The sequence below is a fragment of the Hyla sarda genome, chromosome 7, assembly GCF_029499605.1.
Source record: "Hyla sarda isolate aHylSar1 chromosome 7, aHylSar1.hap1, whole genome shotgun sequence".
Classification (NCBI taxonomy): Eukaryota; Metazoa; Chordata; class Amphibia; order Anura; family Hylidae; genus Hyla; species Hyla sarda.
The window spans coordinates 21,998,140-22,015,220 of record NC_079195.1 but is presented as its reverse complement, the minus strand read 5'-3'; positions in this window follow the sequence as shown (position 1 = coordinate 22,015,220).

Here is a 17,081-nt window from a genome sequence, read left to right as displayed (position 1 = left end):
GCGCTGTAGAGGGCTCAGAAGGAAGGAGCGACAATGGGATTTTGGAGAGTGGGTTTTTCTGAAATGGTTTTTGGGGGGCATGTCACATTTAGGAAGCCCCTATGGTGCCAGAACAGCAGAAAAAACCCACATGGCATGCTATTTTGGAAACTACACCCCCCAAGGAACGTAACAAGGCATCAGCTGAGACTTAACACCCCAAAGGTGTTTGACAACTTTTCGTTAAAGTCGGATGTGTAAAGGAATTTTATTTTTTTAAATTTTCACATCCAACTTTAACGAAAATTTGTCAAACACCTGTGGGGTGTTAAGGCTCACTATATCCCTTGTTACATTCCGTGAGGGGTGTAGTTTGCAAAATGGGGTCACATGTGGGTATTTATTTTTTTTGCGTTTATGTCAGAACCGCTGTAAAATCAGCCACCCCTGTGCAAATCACCAATTTAGACCTTAAATGTACACTGCGCTCTCTCCCTTCTGAGCCTTGTTGTGCACCCACAGAGCACTTTACGCCCACATATGGGGTACTTCCATACTCAGGAGAAATTGTGTTACAAATTTTGTTTTGTTTTTTCCCTTTTACCGCTTGTGAAAATTAAAAGTATGGGGCAACAGCAGCATGTTAGTGTAATTTTTTTTTTTTACACTAACAAGCTGGTGTAGACCCCAACTTTACCTTTTCATAAGGGGTAAAAGGAGAAAAAGCCCCCAAAAATTTGCAACACAATTTCTCCCGAGTACGGAGATACCCCATATGTGACCCTAAACTGTTTCCTTGAAATACTACAGGGCTCCGAAATGAGAGAGCGCCATGCGCATTTGAGGACTAAATTGGGGATTTGAATCTGCCACAAAAATACCCTACGGCAGTGTTTCCCAAACAGGGTGTCTACAGCTGTTGCAAAACTCCCAGCATGCCTTGACAGTCAGTGGCTGTCCGGCAATACTGGGAGTTTTTGTTTTTCAACAGCTGGAGGCTCCGTTGTGGAAACACTGCCGTACAAGATTTTTTATTTCTCTATTGGGGGGGGGGGGGGGGGGCTGTGTAGGGGTATGTAGTGTTTTACTTTTTATTTTTTGTCATGTAGTGTAGTGTTTTTAGGGTACATTCACACGGGCGGAGGTTTACAGTGATTTTCTTTGCTGGGAGTTTGAGCTGCGGCGGAAAATTTGCCGCATCTCAAACTTGCAGCAGAATCCGCTGTTAACCCGCCCGTGTGAATGTATCCTGTACAACCTCCAGCTGTTGCAAAACTACAACTCCAAGCATGCACAGATCATACATGCTGGGAGTTGTAGTTATGCAACAGCTGGGGGCACATTGGTTGGGAAACACTGAGAGTTTGTTTCTTAACTCAGTGTTTCGCAACCAGTGTGCCTCCAGCTGTTGCAAAACTAGAACTCCCAGCTTGTACAGTCTCTCAGTGCATGCTGGGAGTTGTATTTTTGCAACAGCTGGAGGCACACTGGTTTCAAAACACTGAGTTAGGTAACAAACTCTGTTTCACAACCAATGTGTCTCCAGTTGTTTCAAAACTGCAACAATCAGCATGCATTGACAGCTGAAGGGCATGCTGAGAGTTGTAGTTTTGCAACAGCTGGAGGCACACTGCTACAACTCCCAGCATACCCTTTGGTAGTCTGTGCATGCTGGGAGTTGTAGTCATGCAACAGCTGGCTGCACACTTTTTCATAGAAAAAAAAGTGCCTCCAGCTGTTGCATAACTACAACCCCCAGCATGCACAGACTAGCAAAGGGCATGCTGGGAGTTGTAGTTGGAACTCCAGCAGTTGCAAAACTACAACTCACAGCATGCCCTTTGGCTTTTGCATGCCGAGAGATGTTGCTAAGCAACAGCAGGAAGTGAAGCGGCTTTACCTCCTGCTGTGTATCCTGCCGCCGGGACACCGCTGCTGCTGCAGCCGATCCTGCTGCTCCTGTTGCCGCCCACGGCACCAGAGGGGACCCCCGCCGTACCAGGGCAAGGTAGAAGACCCCCTCCGGCACTGATCTCCGCTCCGATTGATGTCCCCAGCAGGTCCACGACTGATCGCTCGTTCTGACCGATCAATCATGTGATCGTGAGGCGGCACCTGTGCCACCTCACTCCTGCTGGGTAAGGGTGAATGGGGCTGTATCGGACAGCCCCATTCACCCTTTATTCCGGGTCACCAGAGACCCGATTGACCCAGAATAACGGCAAATCGCACGTCTGAATTGACGCACGATTTGTGGCAATCGCCGATATGGGGGGACCTCAGGACCTCCCTGGGCGATATGCCGGGATGCCTGCTGAACGATATCAGCAGGCATCCCGGGCCGGTCCCTGCCCGGTGAGCGGCAGGGGCCGGAAGAATGCAGGGCGTATCCATACGCCCTGAGTCCTTAAGGACTCGGAAACGGGGGTGTATGCATACGCCCTGCGTCCTTAAGGGGTTAAACTTTACTCACATACAGGTTCAAGCTTTAGGCTATAATCCCACACCATTTTCTGTAACAATAATAGCTGTAACATTAAACTGTGTGCACAAAAAGCCAGTTACCCATTACATTTATTGGAATTCAATAGAAAAAATATGGCCCTGTTGGGCCATATATTTAAACTGTAAAACAGCCTATATTGGGGCATTTTCTATCCAAGAAATGGTCAAAAAACATAGTGGGAACATATTAGTATTGTGAAACAACAGGCATGGTTCTTAGTTGTTTTAATGTGTACAGTAGGGCGAGAGTCACACTGTGTTTGTGTTTACGTTTAGCATATACTATTAACACCTTAAGGACCAATACAAGTAAACCCGTACGACCCCTGAAAGACCAGGCCTATTTTTTTCAAATCGGGGATGTCTGACTTTATTAGAGAATAACTCTGGTAACGTTTTGCCAATCACGATAATTCTGACAGTTTTTTTGTCACAAGTTGACCTTCATATACATAGTAAAATTAAGCCGAAATAATTTGTAGTTTTTTTTACAATGCAAAAAATCATGACATTTAAAAAAAAAAAAAAATTTTTTTTGCTATTTTAACACTAATAGGTTGCATATATTTATACTTTCTGACCAAATAGTTTATGAAACGTATACTTTCAGATGTCTACTTTATTTTGAAAGCATTTCTTTAGTTTTTAATTAACATTTTAAATGAATTAGAAGCCTAACAAATTAACTAGACATTTTGAAAATGTAGAAAATTTAAAAAGTGCATCTTTTTTTATGTGCTATGCAAGGTTTGCAAAAATTTGAAGGTGGTAGAACATAGGACCCCCCCCCCCCCCAAAAAAAAAAAATGACCCTATTGTAAAAACTAGACCCCAATAGTCCCCATTCATAAATTCAGTTGCATTCAGAAATTAATGGAGCTGCTACAGTATACGTCAGCATCACTTTTTTTTTACATGACGCTGACGGATACCTCTAACACTGCAGAAACGCAGAATGAACGGGACGCAGTGTAGGGTCACATAGAGAACATTTACAGCATATTTCACACTGTGGATGCCCCCGGCAGTCATAAGGGCGAGATCACTGCTGTGGCTGGGTAGCTCAGTGTGTCTGCTCATGACTGCCAGCGAGAAATCTGCCGCTATGAGTGGACACACAAAACTACCCAGCCGCAGCAGGGAGCTCCTTATTGTGACTTCTGGTGGGCATCCGCAGCATGTAATATGCTGCGGATGTGCACAGTGTAATCCTACACATTATGCATTTTTATTTTTCATGATATTTATTTAATAAATGTATTTTTATATTTCATCCTTGGAAAGACCCCCGGCTTCCCAGGTAACTAGCAGCACCACGTGATCATTGCGGAGTGCTACAGGAGAGAGACAGAGGGTGCCCCAAAACTCCTTACAGCTCATGGCTGCTTCCGACCGCAGCTGTAAGGGTTGAACTGCCGGGACCCAAGTTTACTTCCGAGTCCCTGCCATGATCTCATGGGTGCACTGGGCAGCACCCACGAGAACCATGGATGTGTATACTCGTTCTGGTGCAGGAACATGCATCCTGCCTGGATGTGTATACACGTCCATGGTCGTTAGCGTGTTAAAAAGGACAAAATGTAAACATTAGATACTAAAAAAGAATCTGTGGTTCGCCTTACTACAGAATCGTTTTACCATTGACTTACATTATAATACAAAAAAATATGCTGTATTAATATGCTGTCATGGGAGAGGTTTATCGGGACCCGTGTGGAGGAGGAGTGGATAAGTTGCCCATGAAGGCCAGTCAGATCGCTCATTTTTCATAGGCCTTTTAAAAGATGGGATATGCGGTCTGACTGGTTGGCGGCTGCATCACTCTTCCTCTGCACCGGTGTCACGATGCCGGCTGGCAGGAGGTGGATCCTCTGTGCCAGAGAGGGATTGGCGAGGACCGCGCTAGTGGACCGGTTCTAAGCCACTACAGGTTTTCACCAGAGCCCGCCGCAAAGCGGGATGGTCTTGCTGCGGCGGTAGTGACCAGGTCGTATCCACTAGCAACGGCTCACCTCTCTGACTGCTGAAGATAGGCGAGGTACAAGGGAGTAGGCAGAAGCAAGGTCGGACGTAGCAGAAGGTCGAGGGCAGGCGGCAAGGATCGTAGTCAGGGGCAACGGCAGGAGGTCAGGAACACGGGCTAGGAACAGACAAGGGAACGCTTTCACTAGGCACTAATGCAACAAGATCCGGCAAGGGAGTGCAGGGGAAGTGAGGTAATATAGGGAAGTGCACAGGTGATCACACTAATTGGTAATTGGGAAGATTGGGCCAGGCACCAACATTGGTGCACTGGCCCTTTAAATCGCAGAGACCCGGCGCGCGCGCGCCCTAGGGAGCGGAGCCGCGCGCGCCGGGACAGGACCGACGGAGAGCGAGTCAGGTACGGGGACCGGGGTGCGCATCGCGAGCGGGCGCCACCCGCATCGCGAATCGTATCCCGGCTGGAGGCGGTACCGCAGCGCACCCGGTCAGTGGATCTGACCGGGGCGCTGCAGCAACGAGAATGAGGCGAGCGCTCCGGGGAAGAACGGGGACCCGGAGCGCACGGCGTAACAGTACCCCCCCCCTTGGGTCTCCCCCTCTTCTTGGGGCCAAAGAACCTGAGGAAAAAAAACTTAATTTTTCCGAGATGAGGTCCGATGCACATTAGGAGGGGTTCTGTGCGGAAACGCACGAGACAGTCCAATCTTTTATTGTTAAAACAATAGATGTAGAGGGGTCTGGCGAGACTGGTCACAGGGACGTAGAACCTGTTGATAAGAGAGGCCAAAAAAAATTTTCCTGCAGATCCGGAATCCAAGAAGACCATGGTAGAGAAGGAGAAGGTAGAGGCAGATATCCGCACAGGCACAGTAAGGCGTGGAGAAGCAGAGTTGACATCAAGAACTGTGTCACCTTTGTGCGGAGTCAGCGTACGTCTTTCCAGGCGGGGAGGACGGGTAGGACAATCCTTCAGGAAGTGTTCGGTACCGGCATAGTACAGGCAAAGATTCTCCATGCGGCGTCGTGTCCTCTCTTGAGGTGTCAAGCGAGACCGGTCAACTTGCATAGCCTCCGCGGCGGGAAGCACAGGAACGGATTGCAGAGGACCAGAGGAGAGAGGAGCCGGGGAGAAAAAACGCTTCGTGCGAACAAAGTCCATATCCAGGCGGAGCTCCAGACGCCATCCGGAAGAACGCATGTCAATGCGAGTGGCAAGATGAATGAGTTCATGTAGGTCAGCAGGAGTCTCTCGTGCGGCCAGAACATCTTTAATGTTGCTGGATAGGCCTTTTTTAAAGGTCGCGCAGAGAACCTCACTATTCCAGGACAACTCGTAAGCAAGAGCACGGAACTGAATGGCGTACTCGCCAACGGAAGAAACACCCTGGGCCAGGTTCAGCAGGGCAATCTCGGCAGAAGAAGCTCGGGCAGGCTCCTCGAAGACACCACGGACCTCAGCGAAGAAGGACTGGACTGTGGCTGTGGCAGAATCATTGCGGTCCCCATCAAATTTGTCCGGCAGGGACAAGCAGGGGTTAAGAACGGCCGGTTGCTGCGGAGGAGTTGCAGGAGCCGGCGGAGGAGATAGTTGTTGCAGCTGTAGCTGTGACTGAAGTTGCTGTATCTGCGGCAGCAGCTGCTGTATCTGTGACTGATGACGCTGTGTCTCGGAGATCAAGTATGCCAGCTGTTGATCTCGTTGGGCGATCTTTACGCCAAATTTGTCCGGCAGGGACAAGCAGGGGTTAGGAACGGCCGGTTGCTGCGGAGGAGTTGCAGGAGCCGGCGGAGGAGATGGTAGTTGCAGCTGTAGCTGTGATTGAAGTTGCTGTATCTGCGGCTGCAGCTGCTGTATCTGTGACTGAAGACGCAGTGCCTCGGAGGTCAAGTATGCCAGCTGTTGATCTCGTTGGGCGATCTTTAGGGCTAGCTGGGCGACCAGTGTAGGATCTTCAGCGGGATCCATGGCCGGATCTACTGTCACGATGCCGGCTGGCAGGAGGTGGATCCTCTGTGCCAGAGAGGGATTGGCGAGGACCGCGCTAGTGGACCGGTTCTAAGCCACTACAGGTTTTCACCAGAGCCCGCCGCAAAGCGGGATGGTCTTGCTGCGGCGGTAGTGACCAGGTCGTATCCACTAGCAACGGCTCACCTCTCTGACTGCTGAAGATAGGCGAGGTACAAGGGAGTAGGCAGAAGCAAGGTCGGACGTAGCAGAAGGTCGAGGGCAGGCGGCAAGGATCGTAGTCAGGGGCAACGGCAGGAGGTCAGGAACACGGGCTAGGAACAGACAAGGGAACGCTTTCACTAGGCACTAATGCAACAAGATCCGGCAAGGGAGTGCAGGGGAAGTGAGGTAATATAGGGAAGTGCACAGGTGATCACACTAATTGGTAATTGGGAAGATTGGGCCAGGCACCAACATTGGTGCACTGGCCCTTTAAATCGCAGAGACCCGGCGCGCGCGCGCCCTAGGGAGCGGAGCCGCGCGCGCCGGGACAGGACCGACGGAGAGCGAGTCAGGTACGGGGACCGGGGTGCGCATCGCGAGCGGGCGCCACCCGCATCGCGAATCGTATCCCGGCTGGAGGCGGTACCGCAGCGCACCCGGTCAGTGGATCTGACCGGGGCGCTGCAGCAACGAGAATGAGGCGAGCGCTCCGGGGAAGAACGGGGACCCGGAGCGCACGGCGTAACAACCGGATTTGATGAATGTCTCCCAATGCGTCCATTCAAAAGAAAAATGGTAAATGGCGCCATTATAAAATGTAGATGACAGTGCAACCCGCCCCACAAACAGCCCTGTACATGGAAGATGGCAAAAGTCATAAGGAGGAATATATGGTTTCCCAGAGGAATAGGAGCTTCAAAACATAACTTTTACGAAGATACTACCTAAAAATACACCCACATAAATTAAACGTGGAGACCAATTAACAAATATAATAGACTAACTATACATAAAACACACTGTCCACCTCGGACTGAAAATAACCACTAATCCGCGATTCAGCGGTCCACTTGTGGATATCACTTTAGGCAAGAATGTGGGTTCAGTTAACTGATTATTTAGTCATTACTCTCCACACTCTGACTTGTGAGGTTAAGACTCAAAAACGCATGATTAATATACAGCCATTATCATAGATCTGCGTCATGTGAACATTACCCTAAACCCGACGTGTTTCTGTCTAGTGCACAAAGAATTATGGCACCCGCTTCCTCAGGGGAAATTACTAGGGATAAAGGAAACCTAGTTAAAGGGTCACTCTCATTAAAACTAATTTTTGCTATTGCACTCCTTATGGTAAATGAAAAATATTTCTAATATACGTTGTTTAAAAAAAAAAAAAGACGTCTTCTATGTTTTATTTGTGCTTAAAATAGCTCAAGAGCACATTTTCCCCCAACTCATACACAGACTTTGGACCAAAGTCCAAACACAGGAAGTGCAGCCTGGAGTGCTGAGGGGGGGGGGTGTCCAGCCTCATCCAATCATAGTTCCTCTAACACATAACTGCCATATGCTGTTGGCTGGAGCCCCCCCCCCCCCTCAGCACTCCAGGCTGCACTTCCTGTGTTTGGACTTCGGGCCAAAGTCTGTGTATGATATGGGGGAAATGTGCTCTTGAGCTTTTTTAAGAACAAATAAAACATAGAAAACTTCATTTTTTTTAAACAAAGCATATTAGAAATGTTTTTCATTTACCATAAGGAGTGTAATAGCAGAAATTAGTTTTAATGAGAGTGCTCATTTAAGCAACAGTTACTTGTTTAATTCCTATTGCTCATGTGTTTCAGTAATACATAATAGCACGGGGAAATTTCCACACAAATCCTATGTGGATCCCTCATGACATCTTAAAAGTACCCTCACAGATCAGCGTCATAGTATCCTTTTCCCTGCAGAGTACAGTCCCGTCATGGTAGTCTTTATAGACTTCTCAAGAGGACAGAAAAAACAGCGGCACTAGCAACTTGTATCTAAATCCACTATTACGGACCAACGACAGCTCTGGGAGTCTTAGTTCAAAAACCCTCGGTGGTGCTAGGACAGAGAGTAGACTTCAGTAAACATAGTACAATCAAAGAGAAAACATAGCCTGCACTCACCGCACAGTACGGGTATCACGGCCTCGGATTCTGGACCTCCTCGGTGACGTGGGAATAGCAGCCGCTGCTGACAGCGCTCAGAAAATGGGCAACAGCCGGCGGTTTTGCGTTACAATCAACGCTTCTACTGGGCCGGAAGAAGCGTTGATGGTAACGCGAAACCACCGGCTGTTGCCCATTTTCTGAGCGCTGTCAGCAGCGGCTGCTATTCCCACGTCACCGAGGAGGTCCGGAATCCCATAGTCTTTATAGACCTAGGACCTACAAGAAAACACAGATAGGAGGGGGGCCAAAAATAACATAGAACTAGTGTCAATAAGAGCAAGCTTACCCCATTGGAGATATATAGACTCCAAACACTTGTATCGTCCCTACTTACATTGTTGCCCTGGATACTATACTGCCGACTGAAAAACAACACGCCAAAGGCAGACTAAGTATAGATCTAAAGGAATGCTAGATTAAAATCACAGCTTTCCAAAATGAACTTACGATTCAGAAGGTTTCTAAAGACGCTGCAATGGCAGCGCTCCCGTCTCGTTACCGGAGCCGCGCGCTCTGTTTGCACGCCGGCGTCCCTTAAGTTCACTTGTCCACCTCTGTATCCTCCCCTTGTTTCCGCCTCCTCAGACGCCGTGTTTGGAGACTGAAGCCTATACTGAGCATGCGCCCCATATTAAATACTATGGACGTCGGTGTGCCAGGATAATAGTTGAAATCATCATGAAAACAAACTGATTTGCGGCCAGTTATAATAGTAATCCTTGTAGTATGAGGTGCGTGAGGATGGTAGGTAGAAAATATAGATATTAGGGTAAAGGACTCAATTAGGGATCATGGTGACGTAGAACCGCTCATCCTCAACGAATTCCCATTTAAAGGGATATTGCACAAATTATAATCTCATATTCCAAGAGACCACTATAAAGATAGAATTAAGCAATATTGAAATAGGAACAAGGTTATAATACAGGACTTAGCTTCCATCCTCTCCCCAAATCCTTCTACAGCTGGATTAGGATAATTTAAAGGGACACTCCATATTATCTTTTTGCCTATGTATAATAGAAGTGTGGAAGTTGTTAAGTTCCACAATGCACAGAGAGGGGGAAAACCACCAATATGTGCTGAGCTGTAGTCTAGGGACTACATCTAGTGTTAAAATAGAGCAATTTAAAGGGACACTCCATATTGACTTCTAACATGTATGGAATGAAAGTACAATGGGTCCCAAATCCCATAATCTACTAAATACTTACTAGTATACGATTATACGAATATTCGTCCTACATTCGCAAAATTTGCATGTTTGATACATTTGCGGTTATTTTCGCAAGCGCGTATGCGCATGCACGTGTGTGCATACAGATAACTATCTACCTATCTATCTATATTATCTATCTATCTCCTAATATTCTTTATTGACAAAATTTGCGAATATGAGGATATTGGCGAATATTCGCATATTCTCATATTTGTGAATATTATAGGAGCCTTCTTTAGACCACAAGCTGGAAGCAGGGAGGGATGAGATCACTGTGATGTGTACTGTGGGGGGGGGGGGGGTAAATATATTACAAATAATTATAGTGCTATATTCGCCATATTTGCCAATATGCAAAAATGCGAAATTCGCAATAAATGTTCGAATTGTGAATATTCACGCTCAACACTATCTGACAGTGTCCATTTAAATAATTGAATACATGAGGTGGAATGTATATAGATAAAAGGTATGCTAATACATGTAGTATGCTATAGTATGCTAATATGTAAAGTAGAATCATCTGGAAGATAAATAAAAAGTAGGAATGTTAAAAGTCATAAAAATTTAAATAAAAAACTTAGTAGTAAAACTTAGTAGTAAGATAAAATAAAATTCATGTTATGTGTATAAAGGTATCAAGATTAATCATAATTCATATGGCTATAAATGATGGAAGTGCCTAACTAATCTTGTGGGGATAGGACACGGTTAGATGCAGTAAATGGATTAAATAAATAGTATGACGTAAATTATACGGATAAAAATAAAAAGTGCAATAATGCTAGTATGTACAATAAATTGAAAGTGCATATCTGAATAAAAAATTATAATTATGCCTGAGGTGAACTGTATGTGGATAAAAATGCAATCATATTAATATACTTAAAAGGTAAAAAGTATAGTTGAGCCATATCTGAACAATTTCAGTTCTGCTTTTAAAGGGGTACTCCGGCCCTAAGACATCTTATCCCCTATTCAAAGGATAGGGGATAAGATGTCTGACCGCGAGGTCCCGCCGCTGGGGACCCCCGTGATCTTGCATTTGGCACCCACCTCTTTGAGCTGCACGCCGTGTTGCCAGCTCACAAACTGACGGGTACCTACCACAGGGCCGGAGTAGTGTGACGTTACGACTCCGCCCCCGTGTGATATCACCCCCCGCTATGCAAGTCTATGGGAGGGGGCAGTTTTTGTTGCATATTTGTTTTATCTTGTTGTGGTTTTGATTGAGTTGTTATTGGTTTTCATTTGGACTTTGTTTTGGAAAAGTTATGTTCTATCTAGTTTTTAGATCTTCTTTTTGGAGTTTACTAAAGTTTTGGTCGGATAGTCTTTTTCTAAAAAAAAATTTGTTAGTTCATGTGTTTCAATCTTGAAGCACAAGAACTAACAAAAAACATTTTTCAGAAAAAATCTGGTTTGATCTACATTTTTTGTGGCAAATCCCTATTAACCCCTTAAGGACCCAGCCCATTTTCACCTTAAGGACCCGAGCATTGTTTGCACATCTGACCACTGTCACTTTAAGCGTTAATAACTCTGGGATGCTTTTACTGTTCATTCTGATTCCGAGATTGTTTTTTTGTGACATATTCTATTTTATGTTAGAGGTAAATTTTCGTCGATACTTGCATCATTTCTTGGTGAAAAATTCCCAAATTTCATGAAAAATTTGAAAATTTTGCATTTTTTAAGAATTTTTGAAACTCTTTGCTTATGAGGAAAATGGGCATCCCAAATAAATTATATATTGATTCACATATACAATATGTCTACTTTATGTTTGCATCATAAACTTGACATGTTTTTACTTTTGGAAGAAATCAGAGGGCTTCAAAGTTCGGCAGCAATTTTCCAATTGTTCCCTAAATTTTCAAAATTGGAATTTTTCAGGGACCAGTTCAGTTTTGAAGTGAATTTGAAGGGTCTTCATAATAGAAATACCCCATAAATGACCCCATTATAAAAACTGCACCCCTTAAAGTAGTTAACCCTTTAGGTGTTTCACAGGAATAGCAGCAAAGTGAAGGAGAAAATTCAAAATCTTCATTTTTTACACTCGCATGTTCTTGTAGAGCCAGTTTTTGAATTTTTACAAGTGGTAAAAGGAGAGAAATCTCTCTAAAATTTGCAACCCAATTTTTCTCGAGTAAGAAAATATCTCATATGTGGATGTGAAGTGCTCTGTGGGTGCACTAGAGGGCTCAGAAGGGAAGGAGCGACAATGGGATTTTGTGAGTGAGTTTTTCTGAAATGGTTACAGGGGGTGGGGGGGGCATGTCACATTTAAGAAGCCCCTATGGTGCCAGAACAGTAAACCTCCCCCACATGGCATACCATGTTGGAAACTACACCCCTCAAGGAACATAACAAGGGGTCCAGTGAGCCTTAACACCCCACAGGTGTTTGGCAACGTTTTGTTAAAGTTGGATGTGTAAATTAATTTTCTTCATTAAAATACAGTTTTTTCCCCAAATTTTACATTTTTACAAGGGGTAATAGGATAAAATGCCTCCCCAAATTTTTAACCCCATCTCTTCTGAGTATGGAAATACCCCATGTGTGGACATCAAGTGCACTGCGGGTGCACTACAATGCTCAGAAGAGAAGAAGCACCAATGGGCTTTTGGAGAGAGAATTTGTTTGGAATGGAGGTTGGGGGCCATGTGAGTTCACAAAGCCCCCATGATGCCAGAACAGTGGACCCCCCACATGTGACACTATTTCAGAAACTACACCCCTCACAGAATGTAGTAATGGGTGCAGTGAGCATTTACACCCCATTGGCGTGTGACAGATCTTTGGAACAGTGGGCTATACAAATGAAAAAATTTTTTTTTCATGGACCACTGTTGTTACATTCCCTGAGGGGTGTTGTTTCCAAAATGGGGTCACATGTGGGGGGGGGGGGTCACTGTTCTGGCACTATGGGGGCTTTGTAAACGCACATGGCCTTCAATTTCAGACACATTCTCTCTCCAAAAGCCCATTGGCGCTTAGTGAGCCTGCAGAACACTTTACGTCCACATATGGGGTATTTATATACTCAGAAGAAATGGTGTTACAAATTTAGGGGGCTTTTTTCTTATTACCCCTTGTGAAAATGAAAAAATTGGGATAAAACCAGCATTTTTGTGAAAAAATAAAATAATTTCTTTTTCACATCCAACTTTAATGAAAATTCTTCAAACACCTGGTGGTGTTAAGGCTCACTATACCCCTTGTAACGTTCCATGAGGGGTGTCGTTTAAAAAATAGGGTCACATGTGGGTGTACGTCAAATGTACATGTAAAGCATTTTACGTCTACATATGGGGTATGTCCGTACTCTGAAATTGTGTTACAAATTTTGGGGGTCTTTTTTTTCCCTTTTACCTCTTGTGAACATGAAAAGTATAGGGCAACACCAGCATGTTAGTAAATTTTTTTATTTTTTTTTATTTTTTGCAATAACATGATGGAGGAGACACCAACTTTACCTTTTCATTTGTTATGCAATTTCTTCTGTGTACAGAGATACCCCATATGTGATCCTAAACTGTTGCCTTGAAATACGACATTGCTTCGAAGTGAGAGAGCGCCATGCGCATTTGATGCCTAAATTAGGGTTTTGCATAGGGATGGACCTGTATGCAAGAATTTCACTAGCCTCCGATACCAAAATTAAATTACGGCAGTGTTTCCCAAACAGGGTGCCTACAGCTGTTGCAAAACTCCCAGCATGCCTGGACAGTCAATGGCTGTCCGGCAATACTGGGAGTTGTTGTTTTGGAAACAGTGCCGTACCAGACATTTTTCATTTTTATTGGGTGGGGTGGTGGTGGTGGTGGTGGTGGTGGTGGTGGTGGGGGGTGTGTTGTTAACTGTGTAGGCGTAAATGTATATTTCATGTTTTATTATTTATTTTGTGTAAGTGTAATGTAGTGGTTCTAGAGTACATTCACACGGGCGGGGATTTACAGTGATTTTCCCACTGGGAGTTTGAGCTTCAGTGGAAAATATGCTGCATCTCAAATTTTCAGCGAGAAACTCACTGTGAACCCCTGCCCGTGGGAATGTACCCTGTACATTCACATAGGGAGGGGGGGGACATACCTCCAGATGTTGCCAAACTACAGCTTCCAGCATGCCGAGACTGTCCAGGCATGCTGGGAGTTGTAGTTCTGTAACATGTGGCCCTTCAGATGTTGCAGAACTACAACTTGATGCATGCCTGGACATACTGGGAGCTGTAATTTTGCAACATCTGGAGGACTACAGTTTGGAGAGTACTATACAGGGTGTCCAAACTGTAGCCCTCCAGATGTTGCAAAACTACAATTCAAACCAGGCATGCTTGGAGGGAAAGGGGGAGATTTATCAAAACCTGCGCAGAGGGAAAGTTGCCCAGTTGCCCATAGCAACCAATTAGATCGCTTCTTTCAGTTTTAACAAGGCCTCTGAAAAATGAAAGAAGCGATCTGATTGGTTGCTCTGGGCAACTGGGCAACTTTTCCTTTGCACAGGTTTTGATAAATCTCCCCCAATGTTTCCAGCCTCACTAAAATCCCTCAAGTTGAAGCACACACAATGCGACCATATTCACATTCTTTGTGTGTAAAATTTTTCGGATTTCGGATTCGTCAGATTTGATTCACTCATCCCTAATTGTGGCATCAGTTATAAAATGCCACAACTTTCCCGGGCATTCTATCTATACAACTTCTTCTGCCAGCTATTGATAAAGGGGACGTGGCTCCCCGAAACGCATCTAGCCAGAATCTATATGCACCCATACCCCAATCTTGGCAAAACCGGAGGATCCACACTTCTGTAATCATCACCGTAAGTTTAGAAGCAGAGCGCGCGCTCCACAAACTTCATTTACCCCGCTGGCCAGCGATATCGGAAGCAAGCGTAACCGGAGCAACTACCTTTTCATCCCTTATCGGTATCACCGGTAAGAGGCACCTGGTGCCGACCCCCCTACCCCACTTGGGATTTCTGTTTTATTATCCCTGTGCCGCCAGAGTAAAGTGGGTAAAAAGTAGAGGGACTCCAATGCTGCAGAGCGCACCTGCCTGGCACCCAGCCTCAGTCCCCATCCCACTCAACAACACTAACGCATCAGCCCTGTGCTGTCAGGGTAGAGGGGGCAGCAAATAGGGGTATTGCAGCGCTGCAGAGCGCTCCTACCGAATACTTACCAGCCTCACCTATAGCCCACATCATGGCACGGCACTTGCTGGGCCATCCCCCATAAAGAACGCAATTATATTATGCAAAACCTGTTATTCCATCTATTTAAAGGGGTACTCCACTGCCCCAGCATCTGGAACATTTTGTTCCGAACGCAGGGTGAAGTCAGCGAGGGTTGTGACGTCATGAACACGCCCCCTAGTGATGTCACGCCACGCCCGCTCAATGCAAGTCTATGGGAGGGGGCGTGGCTGCTGCCACGCCCCCTCCCATAGACTTGCATTGAGGGGGCGTGGTGTAACATCACCTGGGGGCGTGTGCATGACGTCACGACCCCAGTAGCCCGCACCCAGCGTTCAGAACAAAATGTTTCGGACACTGGGGCAGTGAAGTACCCCTTTAACGTTACACATTGCGGAGAGGACAATATCTTACTACTTTATTATTATATTAAGCCATTTACGGCGAAGAGACTATAATCTGACATTTTAGCCCTCCTAGCGAAACAAATTTGCCAATAGGGGAATAACCTCTATATGAAGATCTTATTATTTTAAATTATCTAGCATTATTTTATTTTATTCTATTTTATTTTAACCTGTGATCTGTCTGATGCCAGGGCCCTGCAGAAGACACCATAATGCACAATAAATTATTGTGTAATACATTTCACCTTATCTACTGGACACATCTCTTTATTCTTTTATTTTCTCTATTCCAATCATCCTTAGTCTAGTAGGACTGTTTTGGTATCTTGGTTTTCTTGCTGTTTTTTGGCACATTGGGTAATGTGCATCGCAGTATCCTCGGCTTAGGACTTTCGTTTTTTGTAGCACTCCCAACTAGTTTTTCCTTTAGATTTGTAAATTACTTCTATTTAAAAATGTTGATCCTTCCAGTACTTATCAGCTGCTGTATGCTCCACAGGAAGTTGTATTTCTTTCTGGAGTTCTTTCCAGTCTGACCACAGTGCTCTCTGCTGACACCTCTGTCCATGTCAGGAACTGTCCAGAGCAGGATATGTTTGTTATGGGAATTTGATCCTGACATGGACAGAGGTGTCAGCAGAGAGCACTGTGGTCAGACTAAAAAGAACTACACAACTTCCTCTGTAGCATACAGCAGCTGATAAGTACTGGAAGGAGACAAGGGGATTTTGGAGAAAACATTTTTCTGAAATGGTTTTTTGGGGGCATGTCACCTTTAGGAAGCCCCTAGGGTGTCAAAACAGCAAAAAAAAAAAAAAAAAACACACATGGCATACCATTTTGGAAACTAGACCCCTTGGGGAATGTAACAAGGGGTAAAGTGAACCTTAATACCCCATAGGGGTTTTACTACTTTTGCATATGTAAAAAAAGATATATATATTTTTTAGCTAAAATGCTTGATTTCTCAAAAATTTTACATTTTTACAAAGGGTTAAAGCAGAAAATACCCCCCAAATTTGGAAGCCCAATTTCTCCCAATTCAGAAAACACCCCATATGGGGGTGAAAAGTGCTCTGCTGGCGCACTACAGGTCTCAGAAGAGGAGTCACATTTGGCTTTTTGGAAGCAAATTTTGTTCTGGGGGCATGCCGCATTTAGGAAGCCCCTATGGTGCCAGGACAGCAAAAAAAAAAAACACATGGCATACTATTTTGGAAACTAGACCCCTTGGGGAACGTAACAAGGGGTAAAGTGAACCTTAATACCCTACAGAAGTTTCACGACTTTTGCATATGTAAAAAAAATATGTATATTTTTTACCTAAAATGCTTGGTTTCTCAAAAATTTTACATTTTTACAAAGGGTTAAAGCAGAAAATACCCCCCAAAATTTGAAGCCCAATTTCTCCCGATTCAGAAAACACCCCATATGGGGGTGAAAAGTGCTCTGCTGGCGCACTACAGGTCTCAGAAGAGAAGGAGTTACAAATTTTGCTCTGGGGGCATGCCGCGTTTAGGAAGCCCCTATGGTGCCAGGACAGCAAAAATAAAACCACATGGCATACCATTTTGGAAACTAGACCCCTTGGGGAATGTAACAGTGTTACAGTGAGTACTTACACC